General features: G+C 44.7%; 1 long non-coding RNA gene across 1 annotated transcript; it reads left to right on the top strand.

Moving 5' to 3' along the window:
• Positions 1–10608: 10608 nt before the first annotated feature.
• On the top strand, positions 10609–12443 carry LOC148788123 (uncharacterized). The gene is made up of 3 exons (XR_016065629.1): positions 10609–10687; positions 11205–11268; positions 12181–12443. It is a non-coding gene; the product is annotated as an uncharacterized LOC148788123 (long non-coding RNA).
• The last annotated feature ends 869 nt before the right edge of the window (positions 12444–13312 follow it).

The following is a 13312-nucleotide window of genomic DNA, read 5'->3' as shown; positions in this document are numbered from 1 at the left end:
GTTGAGAGGGTGTTGGTGCTGAAGCTCCTATTCCTCCCGGTGGTGCTCCAGTGGCAGGATTACCACCAGAGTATGCACAGATATTTCAAATGATTTTTCAAGCCCAAGCACAAGCCCAAGCGTAGTTACTTGCACAAGCGTGCGCATCCACTCTAGTGCCAGCACCAGTAGTCCCTACAATTGATCATAATTATGAAAGAATCAGAAAGATGGGGACCACAGAATTTGAGGGTACGCTAGACCCAGAGACTGCTGAAAGATGGTGGGAAAAAGTTGAAGATGTGATGAATTTGGTAGATTGCACTCCAGAGAATCGACTTAAGTATGTTGTTTCTTTGTTCGTGGGTAATGCCTTGATTTGATTTAGGTCGAAAGAGGGGATATGAGCCAAGAGAAATAATTTGGGCTGAGTTTCAGAAAGAATTTGATGATAAATACAGACCCAAGATGTACCGAGACAAGAAGAGGATGGAGTTTTTGAATTTAGTGCAAGGGGATGATCAGACGGTGGCAGAATATGAACTTCGTTTTGCGGCACTAGCAAAGTATGCACCAGAAGCAATAGCGACGCAGGAGGATCGTTGTTACTGTTTTGAGCAAGGGCTACGACCGGAGATCAGAAGAGGTCTCACAGTCAGAATTATAAATTTTAAAACTCTTGTTAAATCGGCGGTTCGGATGGAAGAAGCAGTAATGGAGGACAAGAAGAAGGGGGAAGAGAAGAGGAAATCAACCTATACAATAGGAGAATCGAGTAGGTTGACCAAGAGGGGAACCGGTCGCTCATTCTCAGCGGGAAGTGGAAATTTTACACGTGGTGGTCCCATTTTTCGAGGAAGTAGTGGGCAGAGGTTCAGGGGATCCACGGGCTTTAGCAGAGGTTCATTTGAACGTAGTTCATTTGTTATGCCTTCTACTGGATTAGGAAGGGGAGCTGGACCGAGTTATGGTCGAGGACCAATTTTTCCTCCGAGCTGTTTTGCCTGTGGAAGACAACATCAAGGGTCATGTTGGCGACGGGAGGATATACCGAAGATTTGTTATCACTGTGGAGGTAGAGGACACATTGCCAAGAATTGTTCCAGTCAGACTATAGGCGGGGTTGAAAGTGTTACTAGCGGGACTCAGAGCCAAAGCAGTGTTGGGAGTAGTGACAGGGGAACTGGGAGAGGTAGAGGCAGAGGTAGAGGCGCGGGTAATAGAGATAGTAGCCACGCTATTAGTAGCAGTATAAGGGGGCCTGGAGCACAAGTTACTCAGGGACAGACCCAGGCAAGGATATATAACATTACTAGAGAGGAAGCCCCAGCATCGAATGACGTGATATCAGGTACGATATTGTTATCTGACATTATGACTTATGTTCTGATTGATCCTGGCTCTATACATTCATATATTTCATCCGAATTTGCATCTAAAATACCCGGAGAGAATAGTCGATTGGGATGTAATTTGATGGTTTATTTGCCCGTGTGTCACGGGCTGCCCGCACACTAGGCCCCCGTGACGCGCACTTCGGCCACTCAACCGTTCTACATGGCCGACCACTCAGCCTTCATCGACAGACGACGGACACCCAACTGTGTTAGAGTCTTAGGCGTAGGCCTTTTATTTGCTTTGTTACTGCTTTGTTATTTGCTTTATGTTGTTTAGATTCCTCAAGGGGACGTTACGCCTCTTGAGTTGCAAATTTCAGCTTTCCTAGTGTCTAGTGTAGGCAATAGGATTTATTTTTTTAAGCCTATTATAGGGGGGAATGAGTTCAAGAAGCTTGGTTTAGTGACGTGTTGGAGTCCCCCTCAAGGCGAACCCCTTGCTCTAGCATCGTTGATCATTGTATACGCATTTTCAGTTCAATGCAATTTGGTTTTCTGATTCCGCGTGCGCAATTTACGGTTTTGTGATTTGTTCCTCCCGACTCTGATATATTCGGCGCGCTGCATTTGTGCCGAGCGGAGGTATTGGCGGACGTAGTCAGCGGACTACTAGCCACACGACGCGCTGTGTGATAGGCGCCTCGTGAGAGGTGGTATCAGAGCCTCGTGCCACGATGGGGCCGAGGCGCACCGCTACTGCTGCGAAGGCATCGGGGCAAGATCCGGAAAGCCCGCGACATGCCGCAGCTTCATCCAGCGAGAGAGCTGAGAACCCGGAGGACGGACACTCCCGGTTGGTGGAATTGGAGACGAAGGTCTCTTCCCTGGAATCTGAGATCACGGTGCTGAATTCGGAGTTGGACGAATGTCGGCAGGTGATTCAGGAAATGGCTGGCGTCTTCGGAAACGACAGCATTGCCGATATGCGGCGTGACATGGAGCAGATGTCCATTCAGATTGGGCTGCTCCAGCGTGCAGTGGGTAGCACGCCTATGGTTGCTCACGACCCCGGTGCTAGGCTTCGAATACCAGAACCGAAGGCCTATAGCGGTGAGCGTGATGCGAAGGAGGTCGAGAACTTCCTCTTCGACATGGAACAGTACTTCCTTGCGGCAGACGTGCGGGACGAGGCAAGGAAGGTTGCTACTGCGACCATGTACCTGACTGGTGACGCAAAGCTGTGGTGGCGGACCAAGTTTGCGGAAATCCAGGCTCATCAAATACAGCTCGACACGTGGGCTCTCCTCCGGGAGGCGATCAGAGAGCAGTTCTTCCCCGAGAATGTGGAGTACAATGCCAGGAGGGCATTGCGAAAGCTTGAACATACAGGTTCCGTGCGGGAATATGTCAAAGCTTTCTCAGCACTGATGCTGAACATCCGAGACATGTCGGAGGCAGACAAGCTGTTCACTTTCATGGAAGGCTTGAAACAGTGGGCGAGAAACGAGTTGCAGAGGCAACGAGTGACTGATTTGAGTTCGGCTATTATAGCGGCCGAGCGCCTGGCAGATTTCAACCAAGAGACTCGGAAGGATAGGCAGGCGACGCCTGGTCCTGCACAGAATAAGTCGAATGGGATGAAATCGTTCAGGAATATCTTCAACAGAGGTGGGGGAGACCAGAGACCCCACGCTCAGAATGGCTCACAGGGCGGTTCAGACAGGAACAGGCCCCAAGAGAACAAGCAGGGAGCACCCGAGAGGAGGAGAGGGTGTTTCTTCTGCGATGGTCCGCATGGGTATCGCGACTGCCCGAAGAGACGGGTGTTGAATGCATTGGCAACGACCTTTGCCGACAATGCGTCATCCTCAAGGAGTGTGGAGCCACAAGCAGAGGCAGGTGGTGAGAATGGCACGGAGGAGGATGAGGACAATTTGGGGGCCGTATCCCAATGGTGCAACACAGTCTCTATGGTGGCGGCGAAGAGAGTAGTGCCACCCCTTGCGAAAAAGACTGTCCCGGCTCTTACTGTGGAACAGCCGGAACAGAAAGAAGAAGAAGTTCAGCCCCGAATTCCTCGGAAGAAAGGGTTGATGTGAAGATCCATGGCAAGCCGATTCGAGCCATGATCGACACTGGAGCCTCTCACAACTACCTTGCGAGCGCCGAAGTGGCGAGACTCGGGCTCGTGCTGGAGAAGGGAGTTGGGCGTGTGAAGGCGATCAACTCGGCTGCACAACCCATTGCCGGTGTAGCCAAGTCTGTGCAGATTAAGGTTGGTGCTTATGAAGGAAAGACCAATCTTTCGGTTGTGGTAATGGACGATTTCAAGCTTATCCTCGGGCTTGAATTTCTACGGGATACACGCACAGCTGTTCTACCCCATGTCGACTCGCTGATGATGATGGGAGCGAAACCGTGTGTCATCCCTACCTTGGCCGGACGTACTGGAGAGAGGAATCTGTCGGCCATGCAGTTTGAGAAGGGTCGCAAGCGGAATGAACCATCCTACTTGTGCACTCTTTGCCTTGATGAAATAGAAGAGGTGTCAGGGCCCATCCCGGGCGGCATTAAGAATCTGTTGATGGAGTTTGAAGACGTGATGCCAGACGAGCTGCCAGACGAGCTGCCTCGGAAGCTACCGCCGAAGAGGGCAGTGGATCACGAGATTGAGTTGGTGCCTGGCACGAGGCCGCCCGCCAGGGCACCGTACCGAATGTCGCAACCTGAGCTTGTGGAGCTTAGGAAGCAGTTGAAGGATATGTTGGAGAGCGGAATCATCAAACCCGCGAAGTTGCCGTATGGAGCGCCGGTCCTATTTCAGAAGAAGGCCGACGGCTCCCTACGCCTGTGTTGTGACTATCGGGCACTAAACAAGATTACTGTGAAGAACAAGTACCCGATACCGTTGGTGGCAGACTGCTTCGACCGTTTGAGTGGAGCGAACTACTTCACGAAGATAGACTTGAGATCGGGCTATTGGCAGGTCCGAGTCAAGGAGGGTGATGAGGCGAAGACGACAGTTGTCACGAGGTACGGAGCTTTCGAGTTTCTTGTCATGCCTTTCGGCCTGACCAACGCTCCCGCAACCTTCAGCACCTTGATGAACCAAGTACTCCACGGTTTTCTTGACGAGTTTGTGGTGGTGTACTTGGACGACATTGTGATATACAGCAGAACCTTGGCCGAGCACGAGGACCATTTGCGGCAGGTTCTGACGAGACTCCGCGAGCACGAGCTGTACGTGAAGGTGTCGAAATGCTCGTTTGCTCGGGAGACTATCAGTTTCTTGGGACACATCGTGGAGAGAGGACGCATTCGGATGGATCCCAAGAAAGTACAGGCTATCGAGGAGTGGAGACCGCCGAGCGATGTTCATGACTTGCGCTCATTTCTTGGCTTGGCGAACTATTATCGGCGTTTCGTGAAGGACTACTCCGCGATCGCACGGCCTTTGACAGACTTACTGAAGAAGACAGAGACTTGGAATTGGACACCCCAATGCCAAGTAGCCTTCGATGATTTGAAGAGAGCGATGATGACAAATCCTGTGTTGGCCTTACCAGATATGTCAAAGCCATTCTTGGTGGAGACAGACGCTTCAGACTTTGCTTTAGGAGGAGTTCTGATGCAAGATGGCCATCCAGTTGCCTTTGAGAGCAGAAAGTTGAAGGATGCTGAACGACGTTATTCAGTGCACGAGAAGGAGTTGTTGGCCGTAGTTCATTGCGTTCGACTATGGCGACACTATTTGTTAGGCTCTCCCTTCGTGGTCAGGACGGATAACACTGCAGTGAGTCATTTCATGTCGCAGCCGAAGCTGACCAGTAGGCAGGCACGTTGGCAGGAGTTGTTGTCAGAGTTTCACTTCGTGTTGGAGTACCGGGCCGGCTCCAGCAACCACGCAGCTGACGCCTTGAGCCGCAGGGCGGACTTGGCGAACTTGGAGTCGATAGCAGCGCTCTCCTCTAGCGCGGCTGCTATCTCTGTGAAGGATCAGGTGCGGGAGTTACTACCGAGGGATCCCGCAGCGCAAGGCCTGATTCGGCTTGTCGAGCAGGGCAAGGCTCGACACTTTTGGATCGAGGATGGATTGTTGATGACCAAGGGAAACCGCGTATATATTCCGAGAGGCGGGGACCTACGGAAATCACTTCTTTCCGAATGCCACGACACACTTTGGGCGGGACACCAAGGACAGGAGCGCACGTTTGCCTTGGTGAAGAGGGCCTACTATTGGCCACAACTGCGGGACGATGTCGAGACGTATGTCCGCACTTGCTTGATTTGTCAGCAGGACAAGGCAGACCATCAGAAGAAGGCTGGTTTGCTACAACCACTTCCCATCCCAAAGCGTCCATGGGAGAGCGTCTCCATGGATTACATCTCTGGATTGCCTAAAGTCGGGGACTTAGGCTCTATTATCGTCGTGGTCGATCGTTTGTCAAAATATGCTACATTCATCGCAGCACCCAAACACGTTACAGCAGAAGGGACGGCTCATCTCTTCTTCAAGCACATCGTCAAACATTGGGGACTGCCAAAAGATATTGTCAGTGATCGTGACTCCCGTTTCACTGGCGTCTTCTGGACCGAGTTGTTCAAACTCCTCGGGTCCACACTTTCCATGAGCTCGAGCTATCATCCACAGTCCGATGGTCAGACAGAACGCTTTAATTCTATGTTGGAGGACTACCTTCGGCACTTTGTGCGAGGTACGCAGAAGGATTGGGTGAAGCTCCTGGATGTCGCTCAGCTGTGTTTCAATGCTCAAAAGAGCTCTTCGACTAACAAGAGCGCTTTTGAAATCGTCACTGGGCAGCAGCCGCTCCTTCCTCACACTCTTGACATCCCACAAAGTGTGAGATCCCCTCTTGCTCGAAGTTTCTCCCAGGAGTGGAAGCAGAATGTTGATATCGCTAAAAGTTGCCTGGAGACAGCTCAGAAGCGGATGAAGAAGTATGCAGATCAGAATCGCCGCTTCGTTGAGTTCAATGCGGGAGACCTGGTGCTGGTGAAGGTCCCGGATCCGAGATTGTCAAAGTCATCAAGGGGGAGAGATCCTCGGTTGATGCAGAAATATGTTGGTCCTTTGCCGGTCCTTAGGCGTATTGGGACGGTAGCATACAAGGTGGAGCTGCCGCCGTGGTGGAAGATCCACAACGTCTTCCATGTCAGCCAATTGAAGAAGTACTCAGCAGACAGGGAAGACGATACCCGCAATCAACCCAGCCGCCCACAACTCGAATTGAAGAAGATGAAGGAGAAGGTGGCTGAAGCGATCCTAGATCACCGAGTGACGAGTACCGCGAAGAAAGACCACACAGAGTACTTGGTGAAATGGAGGGGATGCAGCAGCGAGGAGAACACTTGGGAGCGAGTGACGAACCTAAAGGCGTTTCTACCCCTTGTCGAAGCGTACCGTGCTTCCGTAGCGCCGGGGACGTCGCTATCTCAGGTGGGGGAGAATGTCACGGGCTGCCCGCACACTAGGCCCCCGTGACGCGCACTTCGGCCACTCAACCGTTCTACATGGCCGACCACTCAGCCTTCATCGACAGACGACGGACACCCAACTGTGTTAGAGTCTTAGGCGTAGGCCTTTTATTTGCTTTGTTACTGCTTTGTTATTTGCTTTATGTTGTTTAGATTCCTCAAGGGGACGTTACGCCTCTTGAGTTGCAAATTTCAGCTTTCCTAGTGTCTAGTGTAGGCAATAGGATTTATTTTTTTAAGCCTATTATAGGGGGGAATGAGTTCAAGAAGATTGGTTTAGTGACGTGTTGGAGTCCCCCTCAAGGCGAACCCCTTGCTCTAGCATCGTTGATCATTGTATACGCATTTTCAGTTCAATGCAATTTGGTTTTCTGATTCCGCGTGCGCAATTTACGGTTTTGTGATTTGTTCCTCCCGACTCTGATATATTCGGCGCGCTGCATTTGTGCCGAGCGGAGGTATTGGCGGACGTAGTCAGCGGACTACTAGCCACACGACGCGCTGTGTGATAGGCGCCTCGTGTGCCCGTGGGAGGGGGTGTGGTAGTGAACAGTGTTAGGAAAGGGAGCTTAGTGAGAATCGGAGATGTAAATTTACCTGTAGACCTTATAGTGCTGGATTTGAAGGAGTTTGATGTGATTCTGGGGATGGATTGGTTAGCGCAACATAAAGCAATAGTTGACTGTTATAAAAAGGAAGTGATGATCGAATGTTCTGGCGAATCAAAAGTAATATTTGTGGGGGATCGTCAGGTAGTGCCAGTTTGTGTAATATCAGCCATGGAGGCAAGACGATTGATGTTAGAGGGTTGTGAAGCATATCTAGCCCATGTGATAGATACCGAAAAGGTTAATCGTGCATTGGAGGAAATCCCGATAGTGAGAGACTTCCCTGAAGTATTTTCTGATGACTTACCAAGATTGCCACCGCATAGAGAAGTGGATTTTACCATAGAAACTCTTCCGGGAGTTGCCCCAATTTCTATTGCGCCGTACAGAATGGCCCCAGTGGAATTACAAGAGCTCAAAAAGCAAATCGAAGAATTATTTGGGTAGGGTTTATCAGGTCGAGTACTTCGCCGTGGGGAGCACCAGTGCTATTTGTGAAGAAGAAAGATGGGGGTATGAGGTTATGCGTCGCCTACCGTCAATTAAACAGGGTAACAGTGAAGAATAAATATCCATTACCGAGGATTGATGAGCTGTTAGACCAGTTAAAAGGAGCTACAATATTTTCAAAGATTGATTTGAGGTATGGTTATTGGCAGTTGAGGATAGCAGAGAATGACATACCGAAGACAGCTTTCCGTACTCGTTACGGTCATTATGAGTTTCTGGTGATGCCTTTTGGGTTAACAAATGCACCAGCGGCATTCATGGCATTAATGAACCGTACATTTCAAGAATATCTGGATCACTTCGTTATTGTGTTTATAGATGACATTTTGGTATACTTGAGGGATAGAGATGAGCATGAGCAACATTTGAGGATAGTCTTACAGATTTTGAAAGAGAAGGAGTTATATGCTAAGTTAAGCAAATGTGAATTTTGGGTAAATCAAGTGGTTTTCCTTGGACATGTAGACCATGAATTAAATTATCCTATACATGACTTGGAGTTAGCCGCGATTGTGCATGCACTGAAGATCTGGAGACATTACTCGTACGGAGAAAAATTTCAGATCCTTACTGACCATAAAAGTTTGAAATATATCTTGACACAGAAGGAATTGAATTTGAGACAGAGAAGATGGATAGAATTGCTGAAGGATTATGATTGCACTATTGACTTCCATCCAGGGAAAGCGAACGTGGTAGCAGATGCTTTGAGCAGAAAGAGTTCAAGTACATTAGCCAATATGGGGAGTCATAATCAGACATTGCTACTGGAGATGAGGTCTATGAATACGAAATTAGAGGTTGATCAGGTAGCGGGTTTGTTGGCAGCTTTACAAATTAAGCCAGACTTTGTGGATCAGATCAAAGAAGCACAGACTCGAGATCCTTTCTTATTACGAATGTTGGAAAGAATAATACTTGGTAAGAAAATAATTTTTTCAATAAGAGCTGATGGAGCAATAGCGAATGGGGGACGAGTTTGTGTGCCTGATACGGATGGGTTACGCGAAGCGATTTTGCAGGAAGCTCATAATGCACCGTATGCAATGCACCCTGGTACTACAAAAATGTATCGAAATTTAAGACCTTACTACTGGTGGCAGACAATGAAGAAGGATGTGGCTGAATTTGTAACTAAATGTATGACATGTCAGCAAGTAAAGGCAGAACATCAGGCACCAGCAGGTAAACTGCGACCTCTATCAATACCAGAATGGAAGTGGGAGAAGATCACTATGGATTTTGTCGTGGGGTTGCCACGAAATTCAGAAAGCACGACGCTATTTGGGTAATTGTGGATAGATTGACAAAATCTGCTCATTCTTGCCTGTACGAGTAACTGATTCTTTGGATAAGTTAGCTGGATTATACATTTCTGAGATAGTGAGATTACATGGAGTGCCTATATCAATTGTGTCAGACAGAGATCCCCGATTTACGTCACGCTTTTGGAAAAGTTTACAAAGGGCATTTGGCACAAAGTTACATTCAGTTCTGCATTCCATCCTCAAATAGATGGGCAGTCAGAAAGAACGATTCAAACCCTTGAAGATATGATGAGAGCTTGTACAATGGAGTTTAAGGGCAACTGGGATGATCATCTACCTCTAATGGAGTTTGCATATAATAACAGTTTCCACTCTAGTATCGGTATGGCTCCATATGAAGCTTTATACGGGAGAAGGTGTCGCAGTCCGATTTGTTGGGATATAGAAGGACTAAGACAACTAGAAGGTCCTAAACTGGTGCAGGAAACAGTGGAAAAGGTACAAGTAGTTAAGAAGTGTTTGAAGGCAGCACAAGATCGACAAAAAAGTTATGTTGATCAACACCGAAGGGAGATGGAGTATGAAGTAGGTGATAAGGTTTTCCTGAAGATATCTCGTTGGAGAGGAATTCTGAAGTTTGGCAAGCAAGGAAAGCTAAGTCCGAGATATATTGGGCTGTATGAAATTATTGAAAGAATCGGACCACTGGCATATCGACTGGCATTACCAGCAGAGTTGTCACAAATACATGATGTTTTCCATGTTTCGATGCTGCGACGATATCGGTCTGATCCTAGCCACATTATTCGTGAGTCGGAGATAGAGATTTCCGAGGAGTTAACATATGTGGAGGAGCCTGTAGAGATTTTGGATAGAAATGTAAGGAAATTGAGAAATAAAGATATACCGATGGTAAAGGTGAGATGGAGTCATCATTCCCCGAGGGAGGCGACTTGAGAGGTTGAGGAGCATATGAAAGAGAAGTATCCCTATTTATTCCATTGAACGGGTAAGTTACTTAAATTTCGGGGACGAAATTTTTATTAGGAGGGGAGAATTGTGACGTCCGTAGAATTTTGTACGTAATTGGAAGACTAATTGGTAATTATTAGAAATTTAAATTTAATTAGTAAATAAATTATAGATTGAATTTGGGATATAATAAAACTTGTACGGATTAAATTGAAGTTCGCTATAATATTTGAAAGCAAATTATATTAATTAGAAAATTATGAAGGACGTAATGGGTATTTTGAGAAAAGTTTAATTAAATATATAAAATAATAATATTATATATATAAATAATATATTGTATAATTGAGGAGAGAGAGAGAGTGTAGAATGAATGAGGCGGTGGGCCTCTCTTGTCCATATTAATATGCACACTTACACATAATACAAACTCACACACACACATTCATACACACACAGCAGCGCACACACACATTCATACACACAGCAACGCACACACACATTTTGGAAAACAGAGGTATGGATATTGAATTTTAATTTTTATTAATTTATATAATTATATTATTTAATTACTCCATTTATTAAATATTGATTATATTAAGCGATATACTATTTAATCGGAGTATTTTATGATTTTGGCTATTTAAATTAGTGTCGTATTAAATATCGTAATTGCTATAAAAATGACATAGTTGGGTAATTAAAATATTAGATTTGTTATATTTAATTATTACTATAGCTAATTTACACAATTCCATCGGAATGATTAACCAAATATGTAATTCTATGTATTATTGCTTAATTAAATTGTATAGCAACGGTAAATTGACAGAAAATTCATAGAAATACTTCGGAAGTTATATTTTAGAAATATTATGTTAATAAAGAGGAAAATGAGGTTTCAATGGTAATATAATTTACGAATGTTATTAAAAATGATAGTTATAAATATATAAGGGGTTTGATTAATTGAATTCTTATGAATTATTTGGTAAATTAAACATATTGATTATACGTATTATAATTTATTATAGGACGTGACGACAAGGTAGAGGGTTGAGCAGTCCCTCGTAAAATAGAAGCATTTTGAGATATAAGGTAAGTATAGCTAATTGGATTTATATATATATATATATATATATATATATATTTATATGTGTAGTATTGTATATATTATATATAATGGTTTCTTGGATCCGAACGTGGATTTGGCTTTATATTATTATGCGTGGCTTTTGTATATTGATTGTTTATATAATTAGTTGTGAATTATTTGTTAGAATACCATAATATTGGTGAAATTGTTACCATGTGGTATGTGATGGTAATGTAGAGATATGCGGGATATGGTTATGTGATAATCATATAATTGATTGTTGATGAAATCAAATTGGGAGTTGTTAGAGAAAGTGATTATTATAAAGAATAGAATGACGATTGTGAGTTGAAATAAAAGATGATGCTTACCTAGTTGGGAACACAGTCAATGGTTTATGAAATTGTGATTGATGATAATGTGATTGATAATGAGATATAAAAAATATACGATTTAAGCTAGGTACCATGGCGCGTAGGGTAGTGGGGTATTCCGGGGCAGCAGGGAATATCCTGTGCTGTTAGCTACACACTGGGGTGGTGTGGGGGTACCATGTTGTTGTGATGTCCTGTGCTATATTGCTACACAACTGGAGTAAAAGAATGTGGGGATATCACACAACGGGTATCCTGGCTGTATATGATATGATGATGGCCGGCGAAACCATTGACTGATGTACTCCAACTAGGGTAAGTGGGGCCCTTAACTAATAAATGATAACGGACGAATATTATGTCGTGGATTGATTTACAGTTGTGAGTATGTATTGCTGCTTATATCTGATATTGTTGTATGACGAATGATTGTTATCGGTGTCACTGCATGTACGTGAATCTTTGTCTGTGTATAAATATATAGACTGATCAGCTATACCTATTGAGTAGGCAGCTCATTCCTTGCCACGTACTTTTCAGGAGATAGGTCACACTGATTAGCCACATTGGACTTTGAGCGGTGCCGTCGTCTTTATTAGGTGGGTCAGCCGTGACTTCTGAAGCTAGAGTTTTTGATTGTGGGTTGTTAAATATTCTGGTCTTTTATCGGGATTTGTATTTAAAGTTGTGGTATGATTTTTCTTGAGGTTATGTACATGAGGACATCTAGTGGGGGTAAATTTGACCTTTTGGTGATATCTAATACTTTTATGATATATATATATATTATGAAAATAAATTAGAATTTATTTTACGAGTTGAAAGAGAATTACTTATAGAATGAGTTCTGATTAAAGAAAGGATAAGATAGTAATAATTAGATGTAGTGAGTAGGGGGGGTGCTACAGCTAGGGAACAGGGTGTGAAGTGTATCAGGGTATTCCAGGTATTGAAAAATATCCTATGCTGACTGCTACACACTGGGTGGTATGGGGGTGCTATATTCTGTGTGATTAATATTGCTATATACTCGATCAGTGTGTGTATACCATATACGATGAATACTTTGTGCATGCGATTATATATTGATTAAGATGGTGATAGTCGGCAAAATTATTGAATATACTCTAACTAGAAAATTAAACTATAATTATGTGTGAATGTTGTGGTTGATGCTAGATTGTGGTATTGGTTTTGCATGACTATTGGTATTGGCTATTTCGTGATTACATAAAGAATATTGGTTAATTGGTTTTATTGCATGAAATTGGTATTCTTTGGTACATTCCCATATGTGTATATATATGTAGGGAAAAATCCTTAAACCTCCCCTGTGATAATGAAAATGTTCAAAAAACGCCTTGTGAAAATTAAATTATCAATTACCTCCCCTGTGATATAAAATAATGTTCAAAGAACCCCCTCCAAACTGAATTTGAACCACACGCGGTTTGACTGCGAGTGGGCTATTAAAGTACTCCTATGGTCCCCTGGTTTTCTAGAATTTCAGCAGTATTTGGTCTCTTATTCATATCTTCTTGCTCATTTCTAATAATCAACCCCTAATGCTAAAAAATTGGCCCAACATGCTTCCGAAATAAATTAAGACCCCATAAATTCATACCTTGTTTTGACCGCCTTGCTTCCGGGTATTCCAAGTCCTCGATTTTAC

The sequence above is a fragment of the Sesamum indicum genome, linkage group LG5 (assembly GCF_026168435.1).
Source record: "Sesamum indicum cultivar Baizhima isolate 11 linkage group LG5, ASM2616843v1, whole genome shotgun sequence".
Taxonomy (NCBI): domain Eukaryota; kingdom Viridiplantae; phylum Streptophyta; class Magnoliopsida; order Lamiales; family Pedaliaceae; genus Sesamum; species Sesamum indicum.
This window is presented reverse-complemented; position numbering and strand designations above follow the sequence as displayed.